We start from the raw sequence: 14,011 nt of genomic DNA, 5'->3' as shown, positions 1-14,011 counted from the left end.
CGTCCGCCTTGTGGTTCCACTCGAAAAAAGTGGTCTTCTTCATGAGTTGGTATAAGGGGAGAGCTTTCTCGCCCAGCCGACTAATGAATCGGCTGATGGAAACCAAGCAGCTGGTGAACTTTTGCACGTCCAGCAGTCGGCTGGGTACCTCCATCCTCTCGATGGCCTTGATCTTTACAGGGTTACACTCTATGCTGCTTTCAGAGACCAGGAAGCCAAGGAGTTGGCCGACTGGTACTCCGAAGATGCACTTCTCGGGGTTGAGCTTGATCTGGAATCGGTGCAGGTTCTCAAAGGTCTCCTAGAGGTCTTCCAGCAGTGTTCCACGCTTTTCCGTCTTCACCACCACATCGTCCACGTAGACGTGGACGTTTCTCCCGAGTTGCTTGAGGAGGCATTTCTGCATGCAACGCTGAAAGGTGGCACCGGCATTCCTCAAGCCGAACGTCATGGTGAGCTAGCAGAAGGCTCCAAACGGCATGATGAAGGCGGTCTTCAGTCTGTCAGCCGGGTTCAGCTTGATCTGGTGATATCCTGAATATGCATCCAAAAAACTCAACAGCTCGCATCCGGCGGTGGAGTCTATCACCTGGTCAATTCTTGGTAGAGCAAACGGGTCCTTGGGGCAGGCGTTGTTGAGGCTCGTGTAGTCAATACACATTCACCACTGCTTGTTCTTCTTTAGTACCAGGACCAGATTTGCTAGCCACTCTGGAAAAAATACTTCCATAATGAAGCTGGCTGCTAGGAGTCGGGCTATCTCTTCTCCGACAACTCTTCTCTTCTCTTCTGATAGGCGGCGCAGGGGCTGCCTGACCGGCTTTGCATCAGATCAGACATGTAATTTGTGCTCAGCGAATTCTGTCGGTACACCTGGCATGTCTTTGGGGGACCACGCGAAGATGTCCCGATTCTCATGGAGGAAATCGACGAGCTCGCCTTCCTATTTGCTGTCGAGGTTTGCGCCTACGATAGCGTACCTCTCTGGGTGCTCCGGATCCAAGGGTATCTTCTTTGTTTCCTTGGCCGGCTTGAACGAGCCCTCAGCCTCCGACTCCTTCGGGTTAGGCAACACCTTTCGCTGCTTGCCGGCCATCGCCACAACCCGTTCAAGGAGCCGCTTCTCGGCTGCGATCACCAGGGACTCGGCTTGCCGACTGCTCTCAGCCGCACAAGCAGACGACTTCCGGTAGTCGCTGGCTACGGTCAGAATTCCCCTGGAACTGGGCATCTTCATTTTGAGGTAGGCGTAGTGGGGGACCACCATGAACTTGGCAAGGCGGGTCAGCCGAGTAGTGCATGGTATGGGCTCTCAAGGTCCACCACCTCAAACCAAACCGACTCTCATCGGAAGTGATCTTTGTCTCCAAAGAGGACGTCCATCAGGATCTTGCCGATTGGTGAGCAGGAAAGCCCAGGAACAATGCCGTGGAACACAGTCCGGCTGTTCTGAAGCTGTCTTTGCTTGATTCCTAACTTCTCCATGGTGTCTTTATACAGGATGTTGATGCTGCTGCCTCCGTCTATCAGAACTCGCGAGAAACGAGCAGCTCGTCTATCCGTGGCAAAGGTGGCATCCAGGACCAAGGCATAAGAGCCTGGACTCGGCATCACCTCTGGGTGATCACCCTACTCCAGCAGATAGGTTTTTCGGACCAGTGCATGAATTCTGACGTCTCTGATGCTACTGCATTGACCTCTTGTCTCTGGAGCCGCCTGCTGCGTCAATCATCAGCCATACTGGTAAATACCACGTAGGTTCCGTGTTCTTCGGGGTATTCGTCTTGTATTGCGCCGACTGGCCTGACAGCCGGCTGCTGGGGCGGAGGCGGCGGCGGTTGCCCAGCAGGCGGGGGAGGTAGGAGGCCGTCTCCTTTGGCGATCCTGGTGAGCCAGTGGCACTTCCGGGTGGTGTGATTCGACGGTTTCGCACCGCTATGGAACTTGCAAGGACCATCCAGGGTTTGCTCGTATGAGAAGGCCGACAACCAGTTGGGCTTGCCACCTTTCTATCGCTTGGGTGGAGGCTGCCCATCCGGCTGCTGGGCTTCGACTGTCGCAACCTGCCAGCTGCTGGAAGCCGGCTGCGGGGCCTTGCGCTTGTGGTCGCTCTGCTGTTGCCGCCGACTGGCATCTCCCGCCGGAGTTCTTCGAGCTTGAGGGGCCACTTTGCCAGTTGCGCTAACTTGAATCTCCGCCTTCATGGAGGAGTCGGTCGTGGCGTACTTGTCTGCTATGATCAGCAGCTCGTCCAGGGTTTCTGGCTCGTCGCAGAGGAGCTTGTGCTTGAGGAGGGTGCCTTCTCTGCACCCGGCGGTGAAGTACTCGATGGCATGCACCTCGTGCACTCCCTCGCAGGAGTTCTGAAGCTCGGCCCAACGCGTGAGGTAGTCGCGAGTCGACTCGTCAGGACCTTGCATGCACAAGGAGAGCTGACGAGGCTTGGGAGGACGCTTGTACGTGCTGGTGAAGTTGCGGACGAATGCTTCGGTGAAGTCGACCCAACTATTGATGCTGCGGGGCTTCAGGCTGTTCAGCCATGTCCGAGCCGTGCCCTGGAGCATGAGCAGAACGTATTTTACGGCGACACGCTTGTTGCCGTTCGCTATGCTGACAACCGTGGAGTAGTCGACTAGCCAGTCTTTCGGCTTCACGGAGCCGATATATTTGGGCATGTCTCTTGGGAGCGTGAAACCTTTGGGAAAGGGCTCGTCTCGAATGCGGGGCCCGAAACAAGGCGGACCCAACTCGTCTTCTTCTTCCAACGCCAGGGATCGGTGAAGCCGGTCGATCCAGTGGCGGGCATCGTTTTCCCCGACTCCCTCTCGGTGGCCAAGGCGGTCACCAAGAGTCAGATGATAAACAGGCGGCGGGGAGACTCGCCTTTCCTTGCAAGGAGGAGGAGGCGGATAGTCATCTCGTCGTTCTACTGCTCTCGGGCGGCCCTCTCGGTCGCGCTCTATGGTAATGTGAGTCCGACTGTGGCTGACAGTCGGATCCCTATCCTTTCTTCCTCGGGCGCTGCCAGTCGGCTGTAACGCCCTCGATGCGGCTATATCTCCTACGTGTCGAGGCACGACTTAGAGGCATAACCGCATTGAAAGCAATGTCGCAAGTTAGGCAATCATCACAACATCCATGTAATACATAATAAGGGGATAAGTAACATAGTTGGCTTACACTCACCACGTCACACAAAGTACATAAATAGCATTACATCAACCAATCACTCATGGCCCGACTACGGCGCCAAAACAAAAGATAAACCCAACATGCGACACGGTCCCGATCACCCCGACTGGGCACCACTACTGATCATCAGGGAAAGAAACATAGTAACGGCGTGAGTCCTCGTCGAACTCCCACTTGAGCTCTAACGCGTCATCTAGAATGGAGTCGTCTGGCCCTGCATCTGGTTTGGAAGTAAACTGTGAGCCACAGAGACTCAGCAATCTCGCACCCTCGCGATCAAGACTATTTAAGCTTATAGGAAAGGCAAGGTAATTTATGTGGAGCTGTAGCAAGCGACTAGCATATATGGTGGCTAACCTATTCGCAAAAGAGAGCGAGAAGAGAAGGCAAAGCGCGAACGAGTAACTAGAGAACAACCTGCGACAAGCATTACTCCAACACCGTGTTCACTTCCCGGACTCCGCCGAGAAGAGACCATCACGGTAACTCACACAGTTGATTCATTTTAATTAAGTTAAGGTTCGAGTTATCTATAATCGGACATTAACAAATTCCCATCTGCCCATAACCGCGGGCACGGCTTTCGAAAGTTTAAATCCCTGAAGGGGGTCCCAACTTAGCCCATGACAAGCTCTCACGGTCAACGAAGGAATAGACCTCCTCCCGAGACATTCCGATCAGACTTGGTATCCCGGTTCTACAAGACACTTCGACAAGTTAAAACAAATCCAGCAACACCACCCGAATGTGCCAACAAATCCCGATAGGAGCTGCACATATCTCGTTCTCAGGGCACACTCAGATTGTCTAAACTTCCGGTAGGCCAGCCCAGAGTTGCCCCTGGTAGCCACCGGCGGCTGACGAGGTGGACCAACACTCAGAGGAGCACTGGCCCGGGGTTGGTTTAAATAAGATGACCCTCGGGCTCCGGAAACACAAGGGAAAAAGAGGCTAGGTGGCAAATGGTAAAACCAAGGTTGGGCATTGCTGGAAAAGCTTTATTCAAGGCAAACTATCAAGGGGTTCACATTATAACCCAACCGCGTAAGGAACACAAAATTCGGGAACATAACACCGATATGACGGAAACTACGGCGGCAAGAGTGGAACAAAACACTAGGCGAGAGGCCGAGCCTTCCACCCTTTACCAAGTATTCCAATCTTCACCTGCAACTAGCAACGCTATAAGAGGGGCTGAGCAAAGCGGTAACATAGCCAATCAACGGTTTGCTAGGACATGGTGGGTTAGAGGTTTGACATGGCAATTTGGGAGGCATGAAAAGCAAGTGGTAGGCATCATAGCATAGGCATAGAAAAAGAGCGAGCATCTAGCAAAGCAAAGATAGAAGTGATTTCGAGGGTATGATCATCTTGCCTGCAACATTGTCAGAGTTGACTGGATCCTCGAAAGCAAACTCAACGGGCTCCTTGTTAGCAAACTAGGCGAGAGGCCGAGCCTTCCACCCTTTACCAAGTATATAGATGCATTAAGATAACATGGCAATATAATGATATCCTGACAATTAAAATAGTGTTCCAACAAGGAACGGTCTCCAATCTTCACCTGCAACTAGCAACGCTATAAGAGGGGCTGAGCAAAGCGGTAACATAGCCAATCAATAGTTTGCTAGGACATGGTGGGTTAGAGGTTTGACATGGCAATTTGGGAGGCATGAAAAGCAATTGGTAGGCATCATAGCATAGGCATAGAAAAAGAGCGAGCATCTAGCAAAGCAAAGATAGAAGTGATTTCGAGGGTATGATCATCTTGCCTGCAACGTTGTCAGAGTTGACTGGATCCTCGAAAGAAAACTCAACGGGCTCCTCGTTAGCAAACTCGTCTCCCGGCTCTACCCAAACAAGACAAACAAGCAACAAGGAATGCAATCAACCATGTGCACGACTCAAACAACATGATGCAAACATGGTATGCTATGCGGGATGCGATGCGGGATGCATATGCAAGATTTGACAAGAGATGAATGAACCTGGCCTCAACTTGGAAAACCAAGTGTGCCACTGGAAAGATGAGATTAAATCGCTTGAAAACGATATAAAGAACGCCGGAATCGGAGTCACGGTTTGGAAATGGCAAGCAATTCAAATATGGCACCGGTCTGCGATTTACAGCAAGTAGCCATTTAATGCAACAAGATGAACATGCTACAGCACCCAAACATGGCATCAAAATGCATGGCAGGGATCCATTCATGATGCTTAATAAAAGACTAGCACTGAGCTACGGCCAATTCATCCATTAACAGGTTCAAACAAGCATGGCAAAAATGCATTTGGTAAACAGATTTCAGACTTTGTGGAAATTAACACTTGTCTGGAATTTCAGATCAGATAGCACTCTTTGGAGCAACAAAACTATATGCTACAGGGCCTGAACATGGCAAAGTAAAGCATGGCACGGAGCTACTCAAAGAGCTTAACAAAAGTCCCTTAGTGACCTTGAGCCAAAAGGGATCAGAAAATACATTTGCAAGCATGTGAACATGGCAAAAACATAATCAGTTCTCAGACTTTGTGAAAAACTGGGACATGCAAAACCAGATATCAAGTAGGCATGTTTACGAGCTCGATGCACTCGCTATAGAGCATGTCATGACAATCTAAGCATGCACCCATCAAGAATACACATTATGCAAGCTAGACATGGCAAGAACAATAACATAGCATCCACGGATCAACTACAACATCATCGGCAAAATCGCTAACAAGTAGACAATCTGCCCAGATTCACGAAATGACAAAAGTAGAGCTCGATTGCCTCAAGCTAGGGTGCTCCATAATTGCAAACAAAGACATGGATGGATAGAGCACTACAAGATTAACAAATCATCCTTACTGATCATCCTCAAAAGAGGCACGGATCACTAGGAAACAACATGAACATATGGCATAATGAGATAAACAGACCAAGGGCTTAGTGGAAATGCTAAGTCCCTGAAATCAGCATTAACAAGTGCACCACTTTGCAAGCTTGTGCTAGTCACCACACACATCACAAAAATACATGGATTGCACCACTGGAAAGATGGCAAAACCTATAACAAAACATATGTAGAGCTCATGGGCATAACATGCACAAAATAATCATGGCAAAAATGACAAATATCTAAATGGAGAAGCAGATCTGACAATTATCTCAACTAGCATACTTCTAACAGCATTTCGGGCATCAAGATGAACTCAAATGAAAATGATGCAATGAGATGAAATGATGTGCTCTCTGAGATGAACATTTTGATATGCTATATGCACAAAATGGAGTTATGGATGCAAAGTTACGATGCAATGAACATAGCAAAAAATATTAGGGTTTCGGGGCAAAAAGTCAACCGTCCAAATCCCAAATCTAGATCCAGTTACTGTAGCAGCGGCACGAACTTTGAGGATGGCTAGATTCCTCGCCGGCGTTGAAGTCGGCCGACGGAGGAGGAGGTAGGCGCGGGGGCGGAGATGGCCGGAGTGGCCGCGGGGCTCGCCGCGGGGCTCCCGGCGATGAGGAGGCGTGGGGAGGCCCGGGTGGCGCGGCGACCCGGTAGCGGTGCTGAGCTCGCCAGTGACGGGCGCACGGAGGAGCTTGGCGGTGAGGTAGCCGGCCTCGGGGAAGAAGCGGCGCGGCCCGGTTGGGGAAGAAGAGGGCCGGCCCCGGGCCCTCGCGGGCCGGCGGCGGCGGGCGGCGAAGTGGGCACGGAGGCACCACGTGGCAGTATGGAATTGGCGACGCCTGATCAGGAGGACGTGTCCGGCCGGACCGGACGTGTCCGGCGCGGCGCGAGGGGTGGATCTAGGGTTAGGGATGGAGGGGATCCGGGATTTTCGAGGAGGGGTCTATTATAGGCATAGAGGGAGCTAGGAGTGTCCAAATGAGGTGTGGTTTTCGACCACGCGATCGTGATCGAACGCTCTAGATGATGGAGAGGGTTTTGGTGGATTTTGGGCCAAAATGGAGGGGTGTTGGGCTGCAACACACACGAGGCCTTTTCGGTCCCTCGGTTAACCGTTGGAGTATCAAACGAAGTCCAAATGGTACGAAACTTGACAGGCGGTCTATCGGTAGTAAACCAAGGCCGCTTGGAAAGTCTCGGTACAATACGGAAATTTTTAATCCCCACACACGAAAGAAAGGTAGAAATGACCACTGGAGGAGAACGAAGCGCCGGAATGCAAAACGGACAACGGGGAAAATGCTCGGATGCATGAGATGAACACGTATGCAAATGCAATGCACATCATGACATGATATGAGATGCATGACAACAACAACAACAACAACACACGGAGAAAAAACTCTAACCCGAGAAAATAAAATAACTAAATGCCGGAAACGGCAAGAGTTGGAATACATAATGGGTAAATCATATCTGGGGTGTTACAACACTCCACCACTACGAAAGGATCTCATCGCGAGATCTAGGACTGAAAGAACACCGGGTACTCAGAACGGAGGTGATCCTCGCGTTCCCAGGTGGCTTCACGGTCGGAATGGTGTGACCACTTGACTTTGACGAATTTGATTGACTTGTTGCGAGTCTTGCGTTCAGTCTCTTCAAGAATAGCAACGCGGTGCTCACGATAAGAGAGACCTTCTTGGAGCTCAATGTCCTCGAAGTTGACGGTGCGGTCAGGAGTCTTGAAGCACTTTCGAAGCTGAGAGACATGGAACACGTCGTGCACATTTGCAAAGTTTGAAGGAAGCTCGAGTTGATAGGCGAGATCGCCTCTCTTACTGACGATCTTGAAAGGTCCCACGTATCTAGGGGCAAGCTTCCCTTTGATACCGAAGCGACGAGTACCTTTCATAGGAGAGACGCGGAGGTAAACATGATCTCCGATCTTGAAAGCCAAATCACGGTGCTTACTATCATAGTAGCTCTCCTGGCGGGATTGGGCTGCTTTGAGGTTATCTCGAATGACTTTGCACATTTCCTCTGTTTCTGTGATTAAGTCATTACCCAGAAGTTGACGCTCACCGGTTTCAGACCAGTTGAGAGGGGTACAACACTTCCTGCCATACAGAATTTCAAATGGGGCCTTGCCCGAACTTGCTTGAAAACTGTTGTTGTAGGAAAATTCAGCATATGGAAGATAATCCTCCCACTTCATGCCGAAGGAGATCACACAAGCCCTGAGCATATCTTCAAGAATCTGATTGACACGCTCGACTTGACCACTAGTCTGAGGGTGGAAAGCTGTGCTGAAGCGGATGTGGGTGCCCATGGCCTTTTGAAAAGAATCCCAAAACTTTGAGGCAAAGATGCTGCCATGGTCTGAAGAGATTACTTGTGGAATACCGTGCAGAGAGACAATTCGAGAGGTATAGAGTTCTGCCAATTGAGCAGCAGTAATAGACTCTTTGATAGGCAGAAAGTGAGCCACTCTAGTGAGTTTGTCGATAACAACGAATATAGCATCATTGCCACGCTTGGACTTTGGAAACCCAGTCACGAAGTCCATCTCAATGTGGTTGAACTTCCATTCTGGAATGGCAAGAGGTTGGAGGAGACCAGCTGGCCTTTGGTGTTCTGCCTTCACTCTTCTGTAGATATCACATTCATTCACGAATTGAGCAATCTCGCGCTTCATTCGAGTCCACCAATAAGCCTGTTTGAGGTCCTGATACATCTTCGTACTCCCAGGGTGGATGGAGAGGAGAGAATTGTGAGCCTCGCTCATGATCACTTTACAAAGGTCACCTTTGGGCACGACAATACGATCCTCGAAGAAGAGAGTATCCTTGTCATCAAGGCGGTAGCACTTGTACTTGGGTTGACTCTTGGCAATCCCAATCTTCACCTTCTTCACCACAACATCAAGAAGTTGGGCTTGGCGAATCTGATCTTCCAAGGTAGGAGAGACTTGAAGGTTGGTGAGGAAACCTTGAGGAACAACTTGCAGATTAAGTTTGCGGAAAGCTTCACAAAGCTCGGGTTGATAGGGCTTGAGAATCAGACTATTGCAGTAACCCTTCCTGCTCAATGCGTCAGCAATCACATTGGCCTTGCCTGGAGTATACTCCATACTCGGATTATACTCTTGAATCATTTCGACCCATCGAGTCTGCCTGAGGTTGAGATTAGGCTGAGTGAAGATGTACTTGAGACTCTTTTGGTCGGTGAAAATGTCCACTTTTCTTCCCAATAACAGACGTCTCCAAGTCAAAAGAGCATGCACAACTGCCGCCAACTCAAGGTCATGAGTGGGGTAGTTCTTATCATTGGGCTTCAACTGGCGAGAGGTATAAGCAACAAATTTCTTCTCTTGCATCAAAACTGCACCAAGACCTTGGAGAGAGGCATCGCAAAAAGACCTCATACGGTTTGGATTCATCAGGGGGAGTCAGAACTGGAGCAGTGACCAATTTCTCTTTCAAAGTGTTGAAAGCAATGTCACATTCCGGAGACCAAACGTACTTGACGTGCTTCTGGAGAAGATTTGAGAGAGGCTTCGTGATCTTAAAAAAGTTCTCCACGAACCTTCTACAATAGCTTGCGAGACCGAGGAAGCTACGGAGTTGCTTCACGTTCTGAGGAGGTTCCCAATTCACAATTGCAGACACCTTCTCAGGATTCACCGCAATGCCCTTGGCAGAGATGATATGACCAAGATAAAGAACCTCATCGAGCCAAAATTCGTACTTGGAGAACTTGGCGTAGAACCGATGTCCCCTGAGCTTATCGAGCACCAAACGCAAGTGCTTGGCATGATCTTCCTTGTTCTTCGAGAAAACCAGAATGTCGTCGAGATAGACCAAAACGAAGTCATGGGTGTAGGCGTTGAAGATGAAGTTCATCATGCGAGAGAAAGTCGGAGGAGCGTTGACGAGGCCAAAAGACATGACAATGTATTCATATGAACCATAGCTTGTCCTGAAGGCCGTCTTGGGAATATCTTGTTCACGGATTCGAATCTGGTGATAACCCATACGGAGATCAAGCTTGGAGAAAACTTGGGCACCTTTGAGTTGTTCGAACAGCTCGTTGATGTTGGGAAGTGGGTACTTTTTCTTGATAGTCTTCTTGTTCAATGGACGGTAATCAACACAAAGTCGGTCTATTCCATCCTTCTTCTTCACAAAAAGAACACCACAACCCCACGGAGAAGAACTAGGTCGGATGAGACCCATTCTCTCTTGAATATCGAGTTGCTTCTTCAGCTCCTTCAACTCTTCAGGTCCGAGCTTGTAAGGATGTTTGCAAACAGGTTCCGTGCCAGGCTCAAGATCGATGACGAATTCAACTGGCCAGTGCGGAGGCATTCCTGGAAGCTCTTCTGGAAAGACGTCTTGATATTCGCAAACGACTGGAATTTGCGAGATGGCATCCAGTTCACCCTTCTCATTGAGAGAAAACAGACGAATGGTATTATCCTGAGCGGCAAAGACAATTACATCCTCAGACGAATGAGTCAATTGAATCTGCCTGGCTGCATAATCAAGCTGAGCCTTGTGCTTAGAAAGCCAATCCATCCCGAGAATAAGATCAATATCCGAGTCACCAAGAACCATTGGAGAAGCCAGAAACTTGAAATCACCCATCGATATAGAAATATCCGGAATCTCGTAGTTAGCGAGCAAACATCTACCCGGAGAGACAACTGCTAACGGTTTATGCATAACTTGAGCATACCACCCATGCTTAGATGCAAAAGGTCTCGAGATGAAACAATGCGATGCACCAGTGTCAAAAAGTACTTTTGCAGGAACATCATTAACAGGAAGGTTACCCATGATGACATCTGACGAGTCCTCTGCCTGAGCTGCATTCACCATGTTGACCTTGGTGTACTTGGGGTTATGCTTGACCACAGCTGTACTTGCCGATCTCACAGGAGGAGGAGGAGGAAGGCGCCTCTGATTGAAGCATTTGTTGGCATAGTGACCCTTCTGTTGGCACTTGTTGCACGTGACCTCTGAAAGCGGATGGTGGTACGGAGCACTCGATCTTGGAGCTTGAGACGAAGTCTTGTTCTGAAAGCCAGGGTTGGGTGGGTGGGAAGATCCACTGCCACCTTTGCTCTTCTGATACGACTGACGAAACAGAGGAGGAGGAAGCCAATACTTCTGCTGCTTGGCCACTTGAGTAGAGGAAGATGGAGTAGCATCTCGGAATCGCTTCTTGGAAGCATCACACCTCAGTTGAGCGGCCTCTTGCTTCAATGCCATGTTGTAGAATTCATTGTACCTCAAGGGCTCAAAGAGAACTAGAGCTAGCTGGATTTCTTCTCTGAGACCACCCCTGAACTGATATATCATGCTCTTCTCGTCAGGGACGTCCTGCTTAGCAAAGCGGGCGAGCTTCTGGAACAACTTGTTGTAGTCATAGACAGACAAAGAGCCTTGCTTTGGGTTGCGGAACTCCTCACACTTGCTTTCAACCACGCTCTGAGGGATATGATGAGCTCTGAAATCTTGACGGAATTCATCCCAGATAATCACACGTCCACCTCTGGAATCCTTGTACTGCTGGAACCACTATGCAGCTTGGTCTTTGAGTTGGAAGGAAGCGAACTTGACAAAGCCCTCAGGCCTGACGTTACTGCACTCGAAATGCTTGCACAGATCCACGAGCCAATCGTCAGCATCAGTTGCCTCAACACAGTTGCTGAAAGTCTTTGGCCCGTTAGCAAGGAACTGGTTGAGTGTAGCAAAGTGATTCTGATTGTTGCCTTGGTTGCCTTGATTGCCTTGATTTGCTTGATTGCGCTCTTGAAGAATTTGCATGATCAACTGCGTGTTTGCATTGGTTGCGGCCATCACAGCTTGCCATGCCTCTGGAGGAGGTGGAGGTGGTGGCGGATCAGGATTCGGAGTCGTGCGTGTTGGAGGGGCCATACTGAAGAGGTTGACATCCATTAGCACATTGATAGGCAAATATTGAAGCTGAATCCAATGGAATGAAAATTGCAACGTATATTCTTCACATCCGAACAAAATGAACGAATGCATTCCACTTGAAATGGTCACATATCCATAAATTGAGAAGCCACTTAGAATTTAGGTAGAGAAATAAATCAACAAGGTACGAATCAAGAACGAATAGTCGGTAAGAAATCCCAATCTCAAACCAAATATCCGTGGAAGAAGAACTAGAGCTACAAGAATTCCCACCTATGAAACTCGTGAACCTTTCCGGTTATGCAATCAGGTGTTGGGGATACAGGGAAAGCATAATATCTCACCCAAATCTAGCAATTCCTACATCCAGCTATATCCATCCTTCAACACATAACCGAGAAAAACTTCGGAAACCATCTACCTCAACCTTCGAAAAGCATCCGTTATACAAGTTATGGCAATACTCCCGAACTCCCGCCCCAGTACTGGGTGGCGTCGAGGTTATCTCACCAACGAACTGCATAAAAGAGATTTTCGATGTCAGCGTACTAAACTCAGGTATTCCAGAACTGCAACGATAAAATTGTGACGACAACACCTCGGAGCTCAACTCCTGGGAACAGGAGGCACCAAGAACAATGTTCTCGTCACAAAACCATCGGAACGATTCCAAGATACCCGCGTGATCCAAAATTTTTTTTTAGTGAAATTTGAGGAGAGAATAGTCAAAACTCTACGTCAGGAAGCCTCACCAGAGCGATGAAGGGACTGGGAAGTAAAAAGAATTCCTAAACTCTCCGATATATAATTCCTAATGACTCAAAACATTTTTCTAGACTCAACTCGGCCGCTAATAACGATCAAGCAATGGGGCTCCTAAGGTCGGGAAGGCTCTGATTACCAACTTGTAACGCCCTCGATGCGGCTATATCTCCTACGTGTCGAGGCACGACTTAGAGGCATAACCGCATTGAAAGCAATGTCGCAAGTTAGGCAATCATCACAACATCCATGTAATACATAATAAGGGGATAAGTAACATAGTTGGCTTACACTCGCCACGTCACACAAAGTACAAAAATAGCATTACATCAACCAATCACTCATGGCCTGACTACGGCACCAAAACAAAAGATAAACCCAACATGCGACACGGTCCCGATCACCCCGACTGGGCACCACTACTGATCATCAGGGAAAGAAACATAGTAACGGCGTGAGTCCTCGTCGAACTCCCACTTGAGCTCTAACGCGTCATCTGGAACGGAGTCGTCTGGCCCTGCATCTGGTTTGGAAGTAAACTGTGAGCCACAGGGACTCAGCAATCTCGCACCCTCGCGATCAAGACTATTTAAGCTTATAGGAAAGGCAAGGTAATATATGTGGAGCTGCAGCAAGCGACTAGCATATATGGTGGCTAACCTATTCGCAAAAGAGAGCGAGAAGAGAAGGCAAAGCGCGAACGAGTAACTAGAGAACAACCTGCAACAAGCATTACTCCAACACCGTGTTCACTTCCCGGACTCCGCCGAGAAGAGACCATCGTGGTAACTCACACAGTTGATTCATTTTAATTAAGTTAAGGTTCGAGTTATCTATAATCGGACATTAACAAATTCCCATCTGCCCATAACCGCGGGCACGGCTTTCGAAAGTTTAAATCCCTGCAGGGGGTCCCAACTTAGCCCATGACAAGCTCTCACGGTCAACGAAGGAATAGAACTCCTCCCGAGACATTCCGATCAGACTCGGTATCCCGGTTCTACAAGACACTTCGACAAGTTAAAACAAATCCAGCAACACCACCTGAATGTGCCGACAAATCCCGATAGGAGCTGCACATATCTCGTTCTCAGGGCACACTCAGATTGTCTAAACTTCTGGTAGGCCAGCCCAGAGTTGCCCCTGGTAGCCACCGACGGCTGACGAGGTGGACCAACACTCAGAGGAGCACTGGCCCGGGGTTGGTTT

Source organism: Triticum urartu, chromosome 1 (genome assembly GCF_003073215.2).
Source record: "Triticum urartu cultivar G1812 chromosome 1, Tu2.1, whole genome shotgun sequence".
NCBI lineage: Eukaryota > Viridiplantae > Streptophyta > Magnoliopsida > Poales > Poaceae > Triticum > Triticum urartu.
Note: the sequence above shows the minus strand (reverse complement) of the source record.